Raw genomic sequence first — 8252 nt, 5'->3', positions numbered from 1 at the left:
TAGAGCCTATCTCAGGCCCAGGGAATTCAGCTGCTGAAGCCGGCTTCGGGGTGGGGGGGCATGGTAAAATACACACAAGTACTTAGCTTTTGCTGAGAGCGTCATTCTTCTCTGGTTCCGGAGGTGTGGGTAGGCTGTGTGGCTGGCCACTTCTCCCTGAGGAAACTGCAGCCACAGGTTAGTGCCAGCCCGGCTCCGCTGCTGCTCTGGGAGTGGTGCCTGAGGGCTCCCCATGATTCAGGTCCGGTAACTCTTCTCTACTTCTGAACAGTCCCTTCCTTCCCCTGCCCCTCAGTTCATTTTCTAAGCTTGCCTTTGATGCTCAGGGCTCCCAGCTTGTTACAAATAAACTTGTTGCACTTGTTTTTTCGGGTCTTTGTTGTAAAGAGGGCTTGCTGGAAGGGTCTGTCTATTGTGCCATCTTGGCTCCGCCTCCACTTTTATCTGCAGTGTTCTTAAAAAATAAAATTTAGTATACTGTTTTAATTTTGAAATGAATGCTGTGAAGAAAATATAAAGTCAAACAAGAAGATCAAGCAAGATTAAAAAAACCCTGCCTTGGGTGATGCCCTGAGGCAGACAGTTTTAGTAGGGGTTGAAGGTGGAAACAGAATCTAGTCCAGTGAAGAATGACTTCAAATAAGAAAGGTAGTAATTATTTTAAATACACAACAAGTGGCTAGGAATGATGGAACTGTGGTGCTAAGAGATCAAGTGGTTGATCAAAGAAGTTTTTTTTCTTTTCTTTTTTTTCTTGTGTGTTCATTTTTAAATGTTAGTAACTACGATGTTTATAGGTTAATGGCAAGGACTGGATGATCAATACATTGACTTAGGTATGTGAATTGGGGTGAAAACTACAACCCAAATGCAGGTCAAAGGATGAGTGGGAGTAGAAAAATAGTAAATTGAAGAGTCACCTCCTTCTTTGTGAATGGGGTAAACAAGTGTATTTGTATTCACCTAAAAAAAAAAAAAATTATTTATTTATTTTTTTTTAAATGTTTCCATGGCATGGTGTGCTGAATCTGTCCTGAAGTCCCTGGGGGTTCAATCAAAGCAAAGTTTACAGGATCAATGTGCTGTCACGGCTTGCTCCAGTCTCTTTTTCTTTGTCCCCAGGAGTCTGTTATCATGAATCATTTCTGAAATTGAGTAGGAGCCTGCTGGCAAAATCGTTAAATGCTAGGCTGCTAACTGAAAGGCTGATGGTTGGAACCCACCTAGTGGCTCCAAAGGAGAAAGACTGGAGATCTGCCTTTGTGAAGATTAGGGACTAGAATACCCTGTGGGGTAGTTCTACTCTGAGACATGGGATCACTATGAGTCAAAATCGACTCAACAACAAATAGCTACATAGCCCTGACACAATTATTTCAAAGGTGTGTCAAAATACGTGTCAAAACTATTTTCACCCTTTGCTGGAATCATTTTCCTTGCATATTTGAACATATGTCAGGTAAGACTGTCAGTTAGCCCTGTCTTTGATACCTTCAATACTCACCCACAGGGACAGACTGTTTTTCCAAAAAGTCTCCCCATTTGATTACTCATCACTGACATGTACTTTAGGAACTGAACGGGAATCCACGTGCATTTGTCTGGGCTGACTGCAAACTCTCCTTAGTTCTCAGTCTTAGCTTTTACCATCCAACAAAGGCCAACCCTTTGTGTTCACAAGAGATGGATTTTTACTTTCATCTCCAATATCATATCCGAGCCCTCTGACACTTAGGGTCTAGTGACATCAACCAGAAACATTACAAGGAGAATGTAGGCACACTTATTTTGTACCCCAGTCTTGCCATGCTCTAAAGAACTGCAGGATACTTAACAAAAGTGCAATTCAGAACATTAGAGGCCAGTTCACAAGTGTATCTTTATGTATGTATGCATGTATTTTTAAGCTTAAAATACATGGTTTTGGGGTAAATTTAAATGGTTCAGGTAGTCTTCAGTGATCTGCTTTCTAGAACAGCCTGGTATTCATAGCTGAGGTCCTCAAGAAGAATTAATTTACACCATATGCCAGCTTCACTTAAAGATCTGCAGTAGGTGCTCAAAGACGTGTCATGGATAAGATAAAGGCCAGTTTGAGGGCTTCCCTTTTCATGTGGGCAAAGAACCTCATAATGTACTCAACACAAGCCAAGAAAAACGGATACTGATGATCTTTGCTATATTATTGGTGATAATGTGCCAAACGTGTGTTTTATAACTGAAACCCCGTATTTGAAGTAGGCTTGAACCATTTTTTCAGAGTGATCTTTAGCTTCTACTGTAGCGTTCTGAGGGGTGAAAAACGCCACTAGGCCAGATTTCTTTTGTGTGTCTGTGCGTGTGTTTGTTTATTGTGCCATAAAAGAAAAGCTTTTATACTGACTGTATAAACTTTAGAAACATCTGATGTACAAAGAATATCCAAAACAAAGAAAACCAAAGGTTAAAAAAATTTCAAATGAATAAACAAATTGTTGCCAAATGTCAACCCCCTAATTAATCTATGAACTTAGGGCTGAACTAATAAAAATATTACAAAGTTTGACTAGGTATGTTGTTGTTTAGCTGGATTTTTTTTTTCAAAGCCAATTAAAATTTACTGAGTTAAATATTAGGCTACTAACAGATTTTTAAATAACAGTTCATAACAGGAATGACCTGTATTGTTTTAAACATCCATCCATGTCAAACTTTAAAGATGATATAACTAATGCTGGATCTTTAACTTTAATCAAAATATAATTCTTACATATCTAGTTCTAGAGGTTCCAATACACTAAAATACTACATTCTTAAGAATTATATTAAAAGAATCTATATTTAAACTAAACTATAATGAAACTTAACTAAACTAAAAAGAGAGAAAACAAAATGACTTGTAAGAGAGAATGCAAAAGCAGGTGTCTTGCGGTGGTCGTGGATGTTTGGGGGTCTGCAGCTGTATCAAACCTGAATGTCACCCTGGATACCTGAGCCCTCATTGCTTAATGTTTCTCCTTCCTTGGGGACCTGCTGATCCAGGGGATCCCCTGATACTTCCTGGCCTTTGCTAGTTGCATTTGGAACAGCGGGGGCAAAAGGGTTACTTGGGAAAGATGGAACTTGAATGCTACTTTTTCTTCTTTGGTTATTTTCTTCTCTTAGCTCACTGAGCTTTCTCTCAGTTGCCACAGCTGTCAGCCAACTTTCCTGAGCTTTCTTCTCATAGAAGAGAAGTTTGTTTTGATAAAAGGAGGTGGTTCTTTCCAGTTCTGTGTCCAGGTCTTCGACTATCTTCCTGTAGAGTTTGCACTTCTCATGTGCATAGCTCATGTTTCTATGCACCTTGGCAAGTTTCTTTTCTATTTTGAAGCAATGATTTTTCTCTTCAATTGACTTTTTCTGAAGTTGCCTCACATGATCTTGATAAAGTGGAGGCAAAGTTTCCAGTGTCAGCTGAAGCTTCTGAATTTCGTTTTCAAGCTGTGAATTTTCACACTTCAAAGATGCTTGCTCAGTTTGGAGGCTCTTTATTTCACCTGTAGCCTCTTCATTCACTTGGTTTTCTTCAGATATTTTTTTCAATTTTTCTTGCTTTTCTCTGTAAAGACTTTCAAGGCAAAAATTTAAGTTAACAATGTCAATGAGCTTCTTGACATCTATGTCTGACTGACGGACTAGGTGATCTCCCTTTTCTGATAAGCTCTTTTGATCCAATTCCAAGCTACCATCATTTACAGAATCTTCTCCTTGGGGAACAGGCACACTTATGATCTTTTGCACAGTCTCAGTCAGGGAATTTACCTGCATCTCCTTTTTATTCACAACTTGATTCATTTGTGCATTTGAGGTTTCAAGCCTTTCCTTCTTTGCCTTTTTTTCCTGCAAGCTTTGCTCCCAACAGGCAGTTTCCTGGGCAAGCTCTTTTAGACTTCCTTGAAGATAAGCGTTTTCCTTCAAACCATCCTCTAATTTCTCGTGAAGTTGTTCTACATTGTTCTGAAGTGATTTTAAGATGTTTTTTGCATCAGTCACTTGTGTTTGGAGGGATTTGGATGCATCTTCAAGTGACCTTATCTGTCCTTGAAGGTTATCCATCAGTGGTCCATGAAAGGAAAATTTGGGAGGCTCACTTTTTGATCCTTGTTCTGGAAAATCTACTGTATCCTCAAGTGAAGGCCTGTTGAGATTTTCGTTTAGTGCTGCCAAAGACAGAGTTTGAAGCATCAGAGGACTAGTCTCCACCACACGGGACTCAATGCCTTCAAAGTCTTGTCTAATCAGACCAATCTTCTCACTCAATTTATGGCATTCTTCCATCAGGCCAGAAGCCCTTTTGACTAGCTCTTGTTTCCTCCTTGAAGGATATAACCTGTTTACTATAAAAACCACCACAGCAGTACACATCAGAATCTTCCAAGGAAACTCAAAGAGACATGAGACTTGTCTTAAGCATTCAGACCACAACAGCAGCACACCACCCAGTTGCTCTAGGGCCGGCTGGAAAGACATGTTTGTGGCAGTCAACAGGCCCTCCATGACTCCAAAAAGTACCACAGCTCTATCTCTGGTTGTCAGTGTCCAGTAGGCCACAACTGACCATGTGGAACACCAACAAGTGCCTGACACCCAGCATCAGTTGATTGGGGGAGGGGGAGGCCAGCCAGATTCTATGCAAAAGTGCTCTCTAACTTTTCTCTGCTCAGTGCACAAATAGAAAATGATGTCCCTTGTATAGTGCATTCGGGGACATACAAAAGGCTGATTTCAACTAGAGGAGAGCAGTCCATGAGCTCTCACTCGTCTAGGCCTTATGTGGCCATGCAGTAATCCAAGAGGAGCGATGCCATGACTGGCTCCAGAGGACAGCAGGCCATAGGGGAGCACTCCCATGCCCGCGTCCCTGGGTAAGTTTGTTTCTCCTGATTTAAAGTTCCTTTCTGCTGCAGGAAAGCCTGATCCTATATACAAAGATCACGGATATCTCCCTCTCCTTAAGCTTCCCTCTCTCCTTTGTGTTTGTCAGTGCAGCTAGGCAGGGTCAGAGGATGACAGGGTCTCACCAAGGGTATCAACTAAGAGGTGTGAATTTCAATCCTACCCTGGCCTAAAAACCTGCAGTATATTAAAAACAGGGGCAATTCAAAACATTAGAGTCAGGTTCACAATTATCTCATAAAGAAAGATAAAGTTCCTTTATTTTTTCATTTAAAATATTTTTTTTAGTTTTTAAGTTTAAAAATTATTTTACAAAAATTGTAACATGTTTGAGTCAGTACACAACTATTGATAATTGTAAGGATTACTCAACTATTCTCTAGTGTTTCCAAGTAGAACCTTGTGGATTTGAACTGCCGACCTTTGGTTAGCAGCTGTAGCTCTTAACCACCACACCACCAGGGTTTCCAGATTACTCATAGAATACTAAAAAATCAACTTATACATGATAACATTTTTTTTGTGTGTTTGGTCGAAAAGCAATACAATGAGTTAATCTAATAATCTGTAGTATCAAGTCCTATACATTTCTCTAAATAGCAAAACAAAAGACAGGTATTTTCCAAATGTAAATATGTATAGTATTTAGATATTTTCTGTGAGAAAAATGGAAAGTTAATACAAGTACAGACACAAAAGAAACAATGTATACTTTCTATATGGGAAAATTTGGCTCACATGTTTCTTAATGGGAGATGGGTGGGTCAAAACTCTGTTATTTAAATACATTTAAGTAGATTTAAAAGAGTGAATTAACAGATTTATTTTAAAGTCCCAATAACTATAAAGCTCCAGAAAGAGCATATTCGAAACTAGTTAAATATATAGGAGATGATAGATTTTTAAAAATTCCTTCAGGAATATATCAGCAAAATGTTTAAAGACCGCTGGCTTTAACCATTTATGTTTATTGTTCTAGCTGATGTGTTTGCTTTAGCTTTTGCTGCGTTTTCTCTTTTTTCTGGGATTTTTTTATTCCTTTTCCACCTTTCAATCTGACTCCTTACTGCACTCAATTTGTTTTTAGCATGCTTGCCTGCCTCCCTTCCTCCTTTCCTGTTTCCCTTCCTCTTGTTTTTTGTTCCTTCCTTCAATTCTTTGCTTTCTTTTGTCTATACAGTTATTTGGAAATTTTTCTCACCAGTTTCAATTATACTAAAGTGTCATTCGAGTTATTTAAAAATATAGACTTTTTTTTTTTTAACCAAATGTCTCATATATTTGTTAGTGGGATCAATCTCTTAACGCAGAAGCATAAAAACAAATGAAGAAACCATAATTTTCCGAGTACATGTTCAACTGTACAGTTTTCAACTCAATATAGTAGAATGAGAGTGAGCCCGAAAGAGGGTAAATCTGTGTGCCATCACATGTGCGACTCCTTACAGACCCAGCTTGGTTCTTCTCCAATGTCTTCTCTTGGAATTGAACTCGATTTTATTACCAGTTTTCATTCAAATCCATTGAGGAATGGGGCAATTCTGCTTTTGTTTTTGGCCAGGAATCTCTCAATCCTGAATATCTTATGAAATGACATGGCAAGGATGGCAGGTGGCCACACTCCCCACAGCGGCCAGAGAAAGGGAGAAAGTGAAAAACATACCTCTGAGTTTATGCTTTTCAATATCAAAGAAAAGAGTGAGATGATATTTTCTGATTTAGTTCTGAATAGGTCTAGGTCTTTAGATTAGTTAAACTTATCTCTGTTCACCCCTTGATATTCCAGTTATCATCCTGGTTAAATAGTTTATGTTAAATTATTTTGGAAAATTGCCATCAATTGTGTGATTTCTATAATAATATTATGCACAGACAAGTACAGGTCGAAATTGTGTCAAAGTGCCTGTAGGAACTTGTTATCTAGGTCATATAAACTTTGGATCTACTCTTCTAGTGAAATAAAGGAAATCTATGACCCAAAATAATAAAATCATGGCATGCAAAATTTATAAATCCTTTAGGTTTTAATGTTAAAATGCAACTCTAAAAGCTTGGTTGGTGATAGTAGATCCTCATTTGATGGGTATGAAATCAAGTACTGGATTTCTAGTAAATATCGAATGCCCAAACCAAACTCACTGCCATCAAGTGAATTCTCACTCATAGCAACCCCCTGTGGTCCCCAAGGCTGTAAATCTCTATGGAAGTAGAGGCCACATCGTTTTCCTGTGGAGCCAAACAGCAAACCTTTTGGTTAGCAGTCCGTCACTTTAACCACTGCCCCACCAGGGCTCCTTAGATGTTGAATGCACAAGGAAACAAAACTCACTCAGAAATGGGTCTTTAGGTAAAAATGAATTCTCAAGAACTGGAAAATTGTGATATATTGCTAGATAATGCAACAGTCTCCTAACGTATATGATTCCCTAAGTCCATTTCCAGCATACAAGACAAGTAAAAATTGCCTGATTTGGGAGGCTTGAGATTGCTTGTGGATAATTATTGTTCACATGCCTGACTTTTCTGATGATACAACATGGGTTTTTTTTTTTTTTATAATTTTAAGCAGGATAGGCTCTCTCATTCTAAGAGACTTGAAGTGTGTTCCAGCTATTTATAGAGCCTTTACTCTCCCTGTTTAACTGGTGGTAAATTATTTCATGTATTTCCTAATATTTCTGAGTTATAGCATTAATAAAAATTGATTTTTTCAAGAAATAATATTCTTCATGCAAGATTGTGACTCCTTCCTTCTTATACGTACTTTGAAACGTTTGTTACCTTTACTCATCACTGTATGACATTAATATAGAAATCACAGTTGCAAAGGAAGCTTCCTATGAAGCAAAAGTTGGGTAATTTACAGGCAAGTAGGAAAAAAAAAAAAATTTTTTTTTTTAGATATGGATTCAACTCTCAGTCTCACTATTTTCACACTGGATGGTACTCAGCCAAGTAATTATTTTTGTTTTTTAATGAAGACAATAATAATACCTACCTTACAGAGATGTTTTTATGTTAAATCAAATAAAGTATAAATAAATTGTCAAGTGGGAAACTCTTATTTTACTCTCTTCACCTGCTTATAAAGTGAATATAAAACTTTCCCTTTCTAGTCACTTAAATATCTCAAAATGTCAGGAGTACGTTGTCCTTGATTCTATGTTTATGATTTATAGTTTAGTGATTTGTTTTGTACGGTTTCTTGGCGACTGGGATGGTTAATGTTATATGTTAACTTGGCTAGGCCATGATTCTCAGTATTGTGACAGATATTGTGTAATCATCCCCATTTTGTGATCCCATATGAGCAGAGAATCACTTGAAAGGCGAGT

General features: G+C 38.1%; 1 pseudogene; it reads right to left on the bottom strand.

Annotated features, from left to right (window-relative positions):
• Positions 1–6359: 6359 nt before the first annotated feature.
• LOC100672899 (large ribosomal subunit protein eL39-like) lies at positions 6360–6514 on the bottom strand (annotated as a pseudogene).
• Between the last annotated feature and the right edge of the window lie 1738 nt (positions 6515–8252).

This window comes from Loxodonta africana, chromosome 5, assembly GCF_030014295.1.
Source record: "Loxodonta africana isolate mLoxAfr1 chromosome 5, mLoxAfr1.hap2, whole genome shotgun sequence".
Classification (NCBI taxonomy): Eukaryota; Metazoa; Chordata; class Mammalia; order Proboscidea; family Elephantidae; genus Loxodonta; species Loxodonta africana.
This window is presented reverse-complemented; position numbering and strand designations above follow the sequence as displayed.